Genomic DNA, 13,268 nt, shown 5'->3' on the forward strand with positions numbered 1-13,268 from the left:
GGGTAGGAGGATTGATGCAGGGGGTAGGGAAAGAGGGAGATGAAGGGAGGCAGGTAAAGAAGGAGGCATGGGAGAAAGCCAGAAGTTCATCTTCACAAACCATATTGGGAGGTCTCAGATAAGGGCATGGGTTCCTTGGCAAAGCTTGGAACCCACCCATTAATCTTGCGCTCCCTCTGCTGGCTCTGCCGAGCACAGCCACTGTGTGATTAACGTGAATGGTAGCTACAATGGAGCTGAGTCCATTGAAATCCCCTGTGATGGACAGAAAAGACAAATAGTTATTCTTTTTGAGATTTTTAAAAATAAGATCAAAGTTTACACCGACAGGAGTAGATTGGTTGATTACTTATTCAATTGAAACAAATTCAAATTCCTGTTCCACCCCTCCTCCCCTCCTCCCCTTCCCACCCTCTTTTCCTCTGCCCCAGAAGAGAAAATTCTAAAGGTCTCAGCTTTTCCTTTAAAGATTCTTATGATTCTCCTGATGATCTCGCTTCTCTTTACTGTATTTTGCTGTTGCCGTTCTCCGTTTCACCTTCTGTGCCACCCCGCTCCCCTCGTTGCTGGTGCCATTTGTGAATAGAAAAGGAATGGTGAAACTCTGCCTTTGCTTTGCAAAGCATGGCTCCATTAGCTCCTCTAATTATACAGCCTCTTATTTCTCCATTTGTGCTTAATTCAAAGTTGTAAAAAGCTTTTCAAAATAGATGTATGCTCTACTTGACAGTTGTGATAAAACAATTCCTCCAATAAAAAGAAAGCAAGACACATTTGCAATTTCCTTTTCCATAATTTATAGTGATTTAGCTCCCCCGATCAGGAGATAAAAATTTCTTTGGGAACAATTTTCTTTTAATAGCATCATCTGAAGCAGCACACATTTCTTTTGCAGTCGTTAGAGCTCCTAGCCTACAAAACAGTGACTGACGATTGAATTAGATTTAGAGGGAGGCTGCCTATATCACATAAATAAACAATGAGAGTCCTGGCCATTTCATTATAGAACTTAAATAAGCAGTACAGATGGTCCACTGCAGTGTTACACATGCATAACCTATTTAAAAGATGACATTATAGGGCCAGGAGCATTAATATACTCACAGTGCCATTTGTTTACTTGAGTTACTTCTTTCACACTAAGCACCAAAGCCATGGGTCAGGCAAATTATTGCAGGCAGTAATGCAGACAGATGAGAAGATAAGGGAATTATTGAATAATGAGAGCATAAACACTAAATTAGCTTAAGGATTTATGGCCCCAAGCTTAACCTAGTAGATGTTATTTGCTATTGATCCTTCTTGTGGTGTTGTAAGGGACAAGAAAACCCCAAAATTCATTCATTTAAGCACATGAAGAAAGGTAATTAACTTATTAACTTATTGGCTCATGGAACTGAGAAGATCAGAGCTTCAGGTATGGCTGATTCTAGGTGCTAGTATGGCTGTCAGATCTGTTTTCTTGCATGGTGGCTTCATTCACAGCAGGCTCTCGTTACTGGTGTTCAGATGCTCCATGCCTATGTATTAACACTTGCAAGTCCAATGGAAAGAGGTTCTTTGTTATCATTCTAGCAAAAGATCAGAAATTACATCTCTTTTGACCAATTCTGGATATGTGAATTTTCTGAACCAATGATTACATGTGGAAGAATGGAATGTGTATTCCATTGAGCCATGTGTCCATCCTGTGAGCCCTGAGTGTGGAGCAGGGGTCAGTGGGATTTGTGGATAGCATCACCAAGACAGCTGGACTAGGAGAGGGCATAAGTGGTTCCTCAAAGAAAATAGACATGCTACTAACACAGGAAGGTGGCATGGAAGCCAAGTAGGCAAAATGGGATTTCTCATCCCTCAACCAGAGCACTTTAGAAGGATCATTCACTAGAACCTTCAAATGAATTCAGGATGGATGCTGCAGTAAACACTGGAAAATGTCCTTAGTCTGTTCACTCACCTGAAGTTTCAGTTCCAAGTTAAATCTATTAGGAGGCTGAACTAGCAAGTATTCTTCATAAGCAAAACTACCTATTGGCATCTATCTTGTTAACACTACCATTCTATGTTTACACTTTCAAGTTTCCCAATTTCTTAAAGAAATTCTTACTGTATCACATCCCTCCATCTGCTGAAGTAAACAAAATGCGTGCCAGCCCTTCTAAGAACTGCGGCACTAAAAGGGTCAAATGAATGTCAAAGGCATGATTGAACTAACAGGTTCCAGACTGCCAAGTCCCTTGCAAGACTTTAGAAATGTTTCTTTCTTTTAACTTTTGCTCTGGGTCACTTACTTGCGGTTACTGTGGTGGTGCCACTAGCTCTCTGGAATTTCTTACTAGTCAACAGACTACCATTCTGAAAGGAGCTATTGTTACACTTCAATATAGAAACAGGATCACACACACACACACACACACACACAGATAAATGAGCACATATAAAACAGTGAAATCCAAATGAGGTAGACAGATTGTATTTATGTCAATTTCCTGGTTTCCATTTATTCTATAGTATTACAGTTGTTAGCATTGGGGGAAACTGGGTGAAGGGCACACAAGATCTCTCTATAATATTTTATAGTTGCATGTACCTCTTCAATTATCACCAAATACTTTTTTTTTCTAATTTTCTTGAGATGGGGTCTTGCTACATATGTGGTCTGATCTTGTGGGCTCAAGGAGCCTGTCTGCCTCAGCCTCCCAAATAGCTGAGACTACCGGCATATACCACCACACTCAGCTCCAACCAAATAAAATTTTCAAAAAATTGCGTAAGACAAAAAAACTACTAAAACAAAAAGGAGTAGGATTGTCATGAGGATAATAATGGTGTCCTGTGTCATCTTGATGAAAGCAAATCTTTGAAATAGTGTGAATTTTCCTTTTTTCTTTTTTTTTTTTTTTGAGACAGAGTCTTACTCTGTCACTCAGGCTAGAGTACAGTGGCATGATATTGGCTCCCTGCAGCCTCCACTTCCTGGGCTCAAGCGATTCTCCTACCTCAGCCTCCGAGTACTGGGATTACAGGCATGTGCCACCATACCCAGCTAATTTTTGTATTTTTAACAGAGACGGGGGTTTCACCCCATTGGCTAGGCTGGTCTCGAACTCTTGACCTCAAGTTGATCTGCCTACCTTGGCCTCCCAAAGTGCTGGGATTATAGGCGTGAACCACTGTGCTGGGCCTGAATGTGTTCTTATCTTCCTGCAGACTCAAAGCTTTGGATGGAAGTTGTTGAAGCCCTAGGCTGGGTTAAAAATACTTTGGATTTAGTTATCGCAAAGAGTTCTTTCTCTTTTTTTGAGATGGAGTCTCACTCTGTTGCCCAGGCTGGAGTGCAGTAGCCCAATCTCAGCTCAGTGCAACCTCCGCCTCCCGGGTTCCAGTGATTCTTCTGCCTTAGCCTCCTGAGTAGCTGGGACTACAGGCATGCAACACAATGCCCGGCTAATTTTTGTATTTTTAGTAGAGATGGGGTTTCACCACATTGGCCAGGCTGGTCTCAAACTCCTGACCTCATGATCCGGCCACCTCGGCCTCCCTAAGTGCTGGGATTACAGGTGTGAGCCTCCGTGCCCAGCCAGCAAAGAGTTCTGAAACAAGTTCTATCAATAGTAGCTGTTCAACACATTTTTATTTATTTTCACTTTCCTTTATTTAAATTGATGTGAAATTTGCATAACATAAGTTAACCATTTCAAAGTGAACAATTCAGTGGCATTTAGTACATTGACAATGTTGTACAACCACTGTCTTCAGTTCTGAAACATTTTCATCACCCACCCATTTGGCAGTTACTTCCCATCCCCACCCCAGCCTCTCGGTGACTACCAAACTGCTTTCTGTTTCTCTAAATTTACCTATCCTGGACACTTCAGGTAAATAAAATCATGCAAGATATGATCTTTTGTGTCTGGCTTCTTTCTCTTAGCATAATGTTTTTGAGGTTCATCCATGCCATTGCATGTATCAGTATCAGTACTTCGTTCTGATGGTGTTCAGGACACACTGCCCTAAAATATCCCCCGTGGCATTTGAGAACACTCAGAAGCAGGAAGTTCTCTCTGACCTTCTTCCCACCCTTCTTCGTTGAAGTAGACTACAAGAGAATTTTTTTTTATCTTCTCCTGAAGTAGGGCAGAAGACCCTCCTTCCAGAGATGGCCACACTATACTCAGAGAAAAATGTCCTTATCTCTGAAGACACAGGAACTCAGAGAAGAACCTGAACAAACAGGCCTTGCCAAATTCGCCCTAGTTTATTACCAACCGATTATACCACTTTTGTCCGTTCGTACTGCTGCCTGACTATCCATTCGTCATCAAACCTAAGCATAAAAATGCATAGGTTTCCCAATTTTTTTTTGTTTTTTCATTTTAAAAGGCTCCTATATCACATAAAATTTGTATACTATTCTCTTGTTAAGCTGTTTTTTTTCTTTTTCTTTCTTTTGAGGCAGGGTCTGCCTCTGTCACCCAGGCTGAAGTACAGTGGTGTGATCTTAGCTCACTGTAACCTCAAACTCTGGGCTCAGGCAGTCCTCCCACCTCAGCCTCCTGAGTAGCTGGGATACAGGCAGTATCACTATGCCTGGCCAATCTTTTTTTAAATTTTTTATAGAGATGGGATCTTGCTGTGTTGACTAGGCCAGTCGTGAACTCCTGGCCTCAGGTGATACTCCTACCTCAGCCTCCCAAAGTGCTGGGATTGCAGGTATGAGCCTAAACTGTCTTTTATGATAGGTGCCTCAGCTACAGACCTAGCAATGGGTTAGAAAATAAATCTCTTCTCTCCTACAATTTTCTTTTATGGCTGAATAATAAAAACAAATTGCCATTATCCATTATATCCATTGTATGAACATACCACAATTTGTCTATCCATTCATTCGCTGGTGGGCATTTAAGTTGTTTCCACCTTTGGCTATTGTGAATAGTGCCGGTATAACATTTGTGTGCAGGTATGGGTTTGACCACCCATTTTCAATTCTTTTGGGTATATACCTATGAGTGAAATTGCTGGGTCATATGACAGTTCTGTTGAACTTGACAAATACTTGGTGGGCAACTACAGCGTTCCTTGTAGTGCTTTATGTGCTGGCAACACAGGGAAAATGTGGCACATATACACCATGAAATATTATGCAGCCATCAAAAACGATGAGTTCGCGTCCTTTGTAGGGACATGGATGAACCTGGAAACCATCATTCTCAGCAAACTGACACAAGAACACAAAATCAAACACCACATGTTCTCACTCATAGGCAGGTGTTGAACGATGAGAACACATGGACACAGGGAGGGGAGCACTGCATACTGGGGTCTGTTGGGGGGAAATAGGGGAGGGACAGCAGAGGGTGGGGAGTTGGGGAGAGATAGCATGGGGAGAAATACCAGATATAGGTGAAGGGGAGGAAGGCAGCAAATCACACTGCCACGTATGCACCTATGCAACAATCTTGCATGTTCTTCACATGTACCCCAAAACCTAAAATGCAATAAAAAAATAAATTTAAAAAAAAAAAAGGTCAGATCCCTGCTCTTCTGGAACTTAATTTCTAATAGCAAAGAGAAAGACAATAAATAATAAGCAGGAATGGTACCTAATTTGTGATGCAAAATGCAAATGAGGTCCCTTGCTTAAAAAAGAAAAGGATTGACTGGCATAGTGGTTCACACCTGTAATCCCAGGACTTTGGGAGGCTGAGGTTGGCAGATCGCTTGAGACCAGGAGTTCGAGACCAGCTTGGTTAACATAGCAAAACCCCATCTCTACAGAAAATATGAAAATTAGCTGGGGTTGGTGGTACACACCTGTAGTCCCAGCTACTCAGGCTGAGGTAGGAGGATTGCTTGAGCTTGGGAGGCAGAGGCTTCAGTGAGCTGAGATTGCGCCTCTGCACTCCAGCCTAAGCAACAGAGTAAGACCCTGTCTCAAAAACAAAATTAATAATTTTAAGATGAGAACAGCAAAGCCTTAAACCAAGTGGGGAGTCCTTCTAAGTAGGCACAGTGCCCTGAGAGACCGCATACATTACTGGCCCGTGAAGCTAACCCTGACAATAAGAAAATACAGTAATTTCAGATGTTAATCACACACAAATACACAAAATGGGGTAATATGATAGAGAACAAATTGAAGTGGGTGAGCTACTTTCTTTTTTTTTTTTGAGACGGAGTCTCGTTCTGTCACCCAGGCTGGAGTACAGTGGCGCAATGTCAGCTCACTGCAACCTCTGCCTCCCGGGTTCCAGTGATTCTCCTGTCTCAGCCTCCTGACTAGCTGGGATTACAGTTGTGTGCCACCATGCCCAGCTAATTTTTGTATTTTTAGTAGAGGCTGGGTTTTACCGTGTTGGTCAGGCTGATCTCAAACTCCTGACCTTGTGATCTGCCCACCTCGGCCTCCCAAAGTGCTGGGATTACAGGCGTGAGCCACTGCGCCTGGCTGTGAGCTACTTTCAGTAGTTGGGAAAGGCTTCTCTGAGAAGCTCACATTCAAGCTGAGACCTGAATGTTAACAAGAGAACCAACTTTATCAAGATCTTGGAGCAGAGTATCCAAGCAGAGGGAAGAGATTGAGCCACGCCTCCAAGTGTGTTGTTCAGAACCCAAACAAGGTCACTGTGGCAGGAACTGGGTTATGTTTAGCCTGGGTGTAAGTACAATTTCTAACACCACAATCCTGGAGGAAGATTTGGGCCTCTTTTTTGGAATAAAGCCAGTGAAAATCAGTCTTGGTAACATCAAACTCTAGACCTGTGGTTGTCAGTGAGGATGACATAGCACACTGGTATTTCCCAAGAACTTCCCGATAGGGCCTAGGTTTTGCCCAGTGGGTACGGTTTGTTTTGCTTCAACTGAGAACACAGAGTATCTGTCAGAATACTGAACTGAGGATTAGTTGGATGTGGTGTGTGTGGAGTACAGTTTGGTACTAATGTGTGATAAGAAGCATATCATAATGCCAAAGATTGTCTACTGGGATGTATGCAGAATGTGGGGCTTCTGAGAGCCAAGTCCTGGAAGTAAAGGAGGTTGCGAAAATAGAGTGATTATTGTGCACACTTTCATGGACCCCACCAGACTTTGTTAAACTGGAGTAGTCAGTGTATTGCAATCATCACTGACTCGATGAGTGTCTTTTCATCACTTTAAGTATGCTTTCAAGAGCTCTCATAATCATAAGGTTCTGGGAAAACGTGAAGATCATGACTCTAGACAACATTTACAAGAACTGCGTAAGTGAAAGAGTCATACGTCTGGCTGACCTAGGAGTTCTCTTTGCAACTGGGGAAGGCCATGCCAAAGAAGTAAGGTTTACATCCAAGCCGAGACTTCTTCAGAGCCGTGAGGGAGTGGTGGGTGAATCAGAGAAATGATGCATGCCAGAAGAAATCCCTTAGGAATTACTGTAAAATCAATGGATTGGAAAACTGAATTAATGGGGCTGGAGACTATTAACAATGAAAAAAAAATCTATGTATTCTCTATCTTCTCCAAGCAGTATTAAAAGCTATGAGAGAAGAGCAATGATTATCATGTGAAAGAAGAAAGTGAAGACACCAGATCACAGAAATGATTACATGGAGTCTGAATTCTCATAGGGTTTGCATCAGTGAATGTTCTCAGTTTGTTTTGGTGGATAAACAGTTTGTTATCCTAGGTCACTCTGAATAACTTGGAGCTATAAAGGCAGTCATACTTATTTCAAAGGACACCATATCAGGTTCTAAAGTGGCCTTCAAATTTATTGCATCTGTGGAACTACCAACTGGTGAGAATAGCATTTGTGATTGGTTTCAGCCATGCAAGGGAGTCTAGTTACAAGATAATTCTTGGTAGGAACAGGGTCCCAAATCCCTCTGCCTTGTTTAAAAGGCATTGCTGAATCAGCATTTCTTTCAGATTATACAATATATAACTTTCTTGTTTTCTAAAATACTAATAAGTATTGGCAACTTTAAAATTTTTTTAAAATTGAAGTGCCTAGGAAAGATGTTGTATTCTCGTTTAAAGCTAAGTAAACAGATGGAAATAGAAATTAGAACATGTTTCATCTTATTTCAATTTTCTTTTTTTCACACTATTATGACAGTCAAAGAAAATCACTGAAAACCAGTCAAATCCAAAAACATTCCTCACATTTATTTTTCCTGGCCTGAGTAAAATTTCAGAGTTGTTTGTTTACAAATGAAAACTTCGAAAAGAATTATTTTGTAATTGTTTTGAAAAAAATCGAATAACTGTAAGAATGATGTTCTACCAACAGAAAGTTAACCTTTGTGTGATTAAAGTTTAATTTAAAAACAGTAACTTTCTATTACCTGTTTAACATGAGAGTAGACCATTTTTACACATTTTTGACTTGTGAGAACTTTCCTTTTAAAAATTTAATAATCAGCCGGGCATGGTGGCTCACACCTGTAATCCCAGCACTTTAGGAGGCCTACGTGGTGGATCACCTGAGGTCAGGAGTTCAAAACCAGCCTGCCCAAAATGGTAAAACCCTGTTTCTACCAAAAATACAAAAATTAGCCAGGCATGGTGGTGGGTGCCTGTAATCCCAGCTACTTGGGAGGCTGAGACAGGAGAATCACTTGAACCCAGGAAGCGGAGTTTGCAGTGAGCTGAAATTGCATCACTGCACTCCAGCCTGGGTGACAAAGCGAGACTCAGTCTCAAAAAAAAAAAAAAAAAAAAAAGATAAAAATCTGATAATCATTCCACTTTTGCTTAAAAAAAAAAATAAACTGTATATGTATTTACATACAAAGAATATAATATGGAAGGTTATATCCCAAATTTGAGTAATTATCACATGTAGGTGTTAAGATTATGATTTTTTTGTATTTTCTTATTTTTTCTATATGGATAGATATTATTTGTACATATGGGGGAAAAAGAGAAAACTTATGTAACCAAAGCATTAGTCTTCTAATATAACTCTAATTACGTTAATTCAAATTCTAATAAATTACATTAGTTCTAATTAATGGGTCAAAGCCTTGGCTCGAAACAGATGGCACACTCAGGACTAAAAAAAAATTTTTTTTCAAGAGCTTTTGGGTTACAATGGTTTTTGGTTACATGGATGAATTCTACAGTGGCGAATTCTGAGATTTTAGTGCACTCATCACCCAAGTAGCGTACATTGTACTCAGTATGTAGGCTTTTATCCCTCACTCACCTTCCACTCTCCCCACCATAGCCCATTACATCAGTTTTATGCCTTTGCATCCTAGTAGCTTAGCTCTTGCTTATAAGTGAGAACATACATGGCATGTGCCTAGCACTGTGCTGTGTACTTACACAGTCACAAGCTAATGCCACCCCGGGAAGCAGGTACTGTTCTTATGCTATTCTACAGACAAGGAAGTTGAGCCTCACAAAAGTTAAGGAACCTGGGCTAGGCTATTCCTCCAACACATATTTTTCACATCCTTTTCTCTGGGCCAGGGAGTGCTGTGGAGTGCTAAGTGCAGAGTGATGATGATGTCACATGTAAGTCCTGTCATTGTGGCACTCATTGCAAAAAAGGTGCATGCCAAGTCAGCCTTACTCCACTGCTCCATTCTGCCTATGAGCTCCAATAAGTGAGCCATGGACATGCTAAGCAAAGTTGGTCTACTCTGCTGGGTTATGAGGAAAGCGGGGGATGGGGAGTGGGGAGATAAGAGCAAAAGGCATTGGTAACCCAGCTCAGGTTGTGCCTCACTCTCAAGCAAAAAGCTGGGCCATGCCAGCAAACATTGTATTTAAGTGGATCACTTGCTTTCTGTTACTTTGGGGATTAAGGGGAAAAAAATTCTAACTTGGGTTGTAACGTGTTACACAGCCTGATCCTTGGCCACCCCTTTGAGCTCATGATGAAGTTCCATGCCCAACTCTCTGCATCCCATGCTCCCTGTTCTTGTGGCAGCTCACTGGGTTCACCCTGCTTCTTCTTGCATGGAGGGGCTTACACATCATCCTCTCCTTCTGCCTTGGTTGCCTTCCGCTTCACCTGCCCCATTCTTCCAACTCACCCTTCTGGTTTTCCTGAGGCAACTGTGCCTGACCATCCTGATCAGGCCTGATCTCCTACATGCCCTCATATACCTCTGCAGGGTAGCACTTACATAACTGGCACTTAACATTTGTTTATGTGAATAAGTAATGACTGTCTCCTAAAATAGACAGTGAGATTTTTAAGAGCAGGGACTATTCCCCTCTCTCTTTTTTGCTCACTTTTAAATATTTTAAATTTTGTTAAGTTTGTTAATGTAGTGCTAAATATATCTTTGTAGAATGAGCGGAAAAATGAATGGACAGATGAAATTGACATGCTACTGAGTATATAAGAGGGCATCTAATCAAATCAGAGAAGCCAATAACCATGTCTGGCTTTTGCTTGTCATTGTCTCCCTATCATCTAGCCCAGTGCTTGAGAGATCCATTATTTAAGCAGGTACTTCTAAAATTTTGGTGTTTGTACCAGTCCTCGAAAATCTTGTTACAATGCAGCTTCTGGTTCAGTAGCTCTGGAGAGGAGCCTGAGATGTTCAACATGCTACCAGGTGATTTGAGGCTGCTGGCCCAAGGACCACACTTTGAGTAGCAAGACTCTTAGCAATGTAACGTAGTTGCAAGAGGATATTAGCTTAGAGCAATACATCAGTGAATATGCTTTTGGTTGCAATTAAGAGAAACTCCACCTCAAAATGACTTACTTAAAAAATAAAGATGATTTATTTTGCCATACAACTGAAGAGGCCTGTGACAGATTAGAATTCAGGCACGATTTGATCAAGGCTCCAGCTCTGTTTCTCTGTGATTCTCTTGGTACTGCCCACCTACGAGTGTCCTTTTCATTTTTTGGCTGACTTCCTTGATGGTGGCAAAATGATATCAGCTTTTTCAGCTGTCACATCTCCATATGGTATCATCTAGTAGAAAGGAATTCATCGATTCCCCCAGCCATCAAGAAAAGGTCTAGTCTTAGCTAGAATTTGACCAACTTAGGTGCTATCTGGGGTGCAGTGGTAGGGAATTTATAATTTATTTGGCAGAAGTTGTGTATTTGCTAGCTTCAGAAGTGGTAGCTTATATTGTCCTAGCTGGGTCCTGATGGTACACAGGTGCTCAAGTAATCCCATCTTGTGCCTTGGGTGTTTGCCTTCAAGCATCTACCTAGGGCAGAGGTTCTCAACTCTGGCACATTAGAATTACCTGGGAAACTTTTACAAATATAGATGTCTAGATTTGTAAAATGAGTTTCCTGGGGCAGGACCCAATAATCCAAGTATTTAAAAGACCCTTGAGGGTTTCTAATGTGTAGTTAGGGTAGGAGCCATTTACCTAAAGCAGTGCTTCTCACTCGGCAGGGTGTGTAAGGGGAGGGATTTTGTGTTTCCCGCAGGGGTCATTTCTCAATGCTTGGAGCTATTTTTGGTTATCATAATTACTACTGAGAACTTTTGGTGATACTACTGGTATCTAGTTGGTTGGTGCTAAACATCTTATAAAGAACAGGAAAATCTCTTTTCCGCTAGACACAGAATTACTTGGCTTAAAATGTTGATAGCGTTAAGGTTGAGGACATTTGACGTAGAGGGACAAGATGTTAGAACCAATTATTTATTTCCGTCATATTCAGGCACACTGATAAGAAAACATATAGTATAGAACCATGGTTTTCGAGGTTTATTGTCCTTAAGAATTAACAGGGGTGCCTGTTTAAGATGAAAGTTCCTGAAGCTTGACTCTCTGAAGTATAGATTCTTCCAGTCTGGTCATCTAGATGTTTATTCTGATAAAGTTGCTTCTGATGCAGGTGCTCCACAGACCGTGCTTTGAGAAATAGCCTCAGAATGCACAGAATTTCCTTCAATGCGTGCTTTCAGGTGTGAACCCAGGCAAAGTCCAGAAATAGCATCATGAAAGGCAGCATCTTGAGCCAGGAATGCAAGTCTCCTGGTGGAATTTCAGGCACCAGCCGTGGGTGTGGAGATATTTCAGGCTGCTAAAGCCCTGGCAGCTCTCCCCCTTGCTCCTTGCTGGGCTTGGTCTTGTAAAGACATGAAAATCCCAGCTAGTTCATGATCTTGTCTTCTACCGAGGAAAGATGTGTCTGAAGACAGTGTTACTGCTTCCAAAGCACCAAGGGAGATCTGGGGGTTTTAGTGACATTCGTTTTCACAGCTCTGAGAAGGTTGTTTCTATCTTGTCCATAATGTGAGATGATAGGGAAGGAAAATGAGATTCTCTCAGGAGTGTATAGTTTAGCCGAGTTGCCTCATGTAATCGTGAGCTGTGATGAGCTTGGTAGAGTCTGGTCTGAGCCTCTGGGAAGCTCTGTGACCAGGCTGTTTGTCTTTTCACTGCAGTGCCTGAATATAAAACCTGGGCACCAGACCCTGGCTGTCTGGACAATTTGGGTATGGGACTGCAGACCTCACAAACTTCAGCCATCCACCCTGTCTCCCTGGGAGACCCTGGGCATCTATCAAAGACAGAGCATTGCAAATAGACCTGCTGAGACCCACACTGTAGCAGCTTCAGCAGAGGGAGCTGACTAAATGCCTCTTTCCTTTGCTGCTTGCATTGTTTTGGCAGAGATTATCCTAAAAATAGCACAGCCCAGTCCTGCCCGGATGCCTTCTGCCTCATTTCTGCAGGGTTGTAAGATGTGTATTATTCTTCCACACTTGCTGTCTCATGGAAGAGGCAACATTTTGTGGAGGAGGAAAATGAAAAATCCTGGGCTTTGGAGGCAGAAGACTGCCTTTCAATTCTGGCTCTGCCTCTGTCCAACCTTGTTTTCTTTTTTTCTTTCTTTTTTTCTTTTTTTTTTTGGTGACAGGGTCTTTCTCTGTCACCCAGACTGAGGGCAGTGGCGCCATCACAGCTCACTGCAGCCTCAACTTCCCTGGCTGCAGTGTGATCCTCCCACCTCAGCTTCCAAAGTGGTTGGGAATACAGGTGTGCACCGCCATGCCTGGCTGCTTTTTGTTACTTTTAGTAGAGATGGGATTTCATCATGTTGCCCAGGCTGGTCTCGAACTCCTGGGCTCAAGTGATCCACCCACCTTGGCCTCCCAAAGTGCTGGGATTATAGGTGTGAGCCACCAAGCCCGGCCAGCCTTGTTTACTTTGGGTAAGTCATTTAACCCTGGTGATGCCTAGTTTTACCAGCTTGCCTATAAAATGGGCATATTCTAAGACCAATCTCATGGAATCATTTTGAAGGTTAAATCAGATAAAGCATGTATCAGCTCTTTGGTAAA

This window comes from Aotus nancymaae, unplaced genomic scaffold (genome assembly GCF_030222135.1).
Source record: "Aotus nancymaae isolate 86718 unplaced genomic scaffold, 86718_ANA_hifiasm-v0.15.2.pri h1tg000067l, whole genome shotgun sequence".
In the NCBI taxonomy this organism is placed as follows: Eukaryota; Metazoa; Chordata; class Mammalia; order Primates; family Aotidae; genus Aotus; species Aotus nancymaae.